Below are 2,500 nucleotides of genomic sequence, written 5' to 3' on the forward strand. Positions count from 1 at the left end.
GTCACGTGAAAAGGCGTTGGTCATATGGAGGTAGTCCATTCGAAAATGCAAAAGCACCAGGGGAGGAAAAAAATCTGCGATCGTAACACAGTAAACTGGTTTAGTTATAGTCGGGTTGCACATGTGGTTGAAATACAGTGAAAAAACTACATATTCTCTAACCCCATGGATGCTAGAGGAGCATTTTGACACCATGCATGTTAGGATTTATCCACGTTTTCGATGTCTAATCATAGAAAGGTATGGAGACGCCGTGAAAGTGGGGGCTTGGGGTGAAATTTGAAACGTGACATTTTGTAATAAATTAACAACAATAACGCACAAACAATATGTTCAAATATCTGTAAAGTAGTGCTAAAACATTCTTCAGGGTCTAAGCTTTCAAATACTGTTCCTGTGTTTATTAGGCTACACGTGGAGGCTATAAATGATTGCGCAATGTAAGGTTTTTGTTCGAGGTTTGCGGTACCATGTCGCCTTTAGTGTCGGCATTAAAAAAAATTAAAAAAAAAAAAAAACGCGATAATACCGTAAACCGTGGTAATTTTGGCCACAATAACCGTGAGCCTAAAATTTCACACCGTGACAGCCCTATATGTGCATGTGTGTGCACCTGTGCCTCTGTGCCCTTATTTGTGTGTGTGTGTGTGTGTGTCTGTGTGTGTGTGTGTGTGCCTGTGCCTCTGTGTCCTTGTGTGTGTGTGTGTGCCTGTGCCTCTGTGCCCTTGTGTGTGTGTGTGTGTGTGTGTGTGTGTCTGTGTGTGTGTGTGTCTGTGTGTTTGTGTGTGCGTGAGTGCGTGCGTGCGTGCGTGCATGCGTGCGTGCGTGTGTGAATAGGTAGCTGAATAGGTGTCTTTCTGAGTGGCCGGACCTTCTGCTCTTTAAACTTCCTGGGCGCCACTGACAAGCCCGTGTGGTGTGTGTGTGTGTGTGTGTGTGTGTGTGTGTGTGTGTGTGTGTGTGTGTGTGTGTGTGTGTGTGTGTGTGTGTGTGTGTTTGTATGTGTGTGTGTGTGTTTGTATGTGTGTGTGTGTGTGTGTGTGTTCCTGTCCCAAGACCTCTGCCCTTTGTCCACAATTAAAAAGCTTCATTATAGTCTAGAGTGCACCATTAACCAAATTCTAAACACCGGTACCATTAGGTCAAGCACACACACACACAGACACACAGACACACACATACACACACACACACACACACACACACACACACACACACACACACACACACACACACACACACACACACACACACACACACACACACACACACACACACACACTTGCCAATACAGTCTCACTCACTCACTCACTCACTCACTCACTCACTCACTCACTCACTCACTCACTCACTCACTCACTCACTCACTCACTCACTCACTCACTCAAACGGCAAACCAAGTAGCACACACACACACACGCACACACACACACACACACGCACAGTGCTTTTCCGCTGCTATTGTGGCTGTGTTCCGCTGTGTGCTGTTGACCTGACCTCAGACTGAGAGCCAATTAGGCTGCTGCAGATGGGTCAAGTATTCCTGAAAACACACACACACACACACACACACACACACACACACACACACACACACACACACACACACACACACACACACACACACACACACACACACACACATTCACACACTCCAGTGTCCCATGACGTGCGAGAGAAATGAGCAATGAGCACATAAAAAGGAAAAAAAAACTTTTTTTTTCTTGTCTTGACCTCCCCCTCGCTTTGTATGTGGAGATATGGGAGAGTGCAGAGAAAAGCACAGTAGAAGGAGAGAGGGAGAAGGAGAGGGAGAAGTAAAAGAGAGAGAGAGAGAGAAACACAAAGTATCAGAAATGGATAGAGAAGTAATTACATAGGCCACACACACACACACACACACACACACACACACACACACACACACACACACACACACACACACACACACACACACACACACACACACACACACAGACACACACACACAAGTAGTTTCCTCTTCTCTCCTCCACATGTGTGGTGTGGACATCTGTGGTGCATTTCTTGAAATCATACAGCTACGTATATTAGCTACTTTGATGGTTGCAATACAATGTCCCATTGGCAACTACACAAGTTGCTACCTGGCTAAGTTGTAAGCTTTCGAGAAACAACCCTGTTTGGTATCGCATACATACAGTACATACTGTATATGTAAGGAGAGAGGGTTCGAGGTACTCTGAAGTCTGTTTAACCTCTTACTGCAGATGGGGTTGCCAGCAGGCTTAGTCATTAATGGCTGAATATACTCAATTACATCATAACAGCATTGCTAGGACAGTACAGAGAGCCTTAAGTAACAGATTAAGACATAGCCATTACAATTTTGGTGACAATAAGGTTATTAACATAGACTCTGTGCTAAGGGGTTAAAGTTCCTTTATTTAGACATGGAGCATTTCAGTTGCGTGCGACCTTCTTCAGGGCTATCAGAGTGCCTTGGATCCTCTCTCCTCAC

Source organism: Engraulis encrasicolus, chromosome 12, assembly GCF_034702125.1.
Source record: "Engraulis encrasicolus isolate BLACKSEA-1 chromosome 12, IST_EnEncr_1.0, whole genome shotgun sequence".
Classification (NCBI taxonomy): domain Eukaryota; kingdom Metazoa; phylum Chordata; class Actinopteri; order Clupeiformes; family Engraulidae; genus Engraulis; species Engraulis encrasicolus.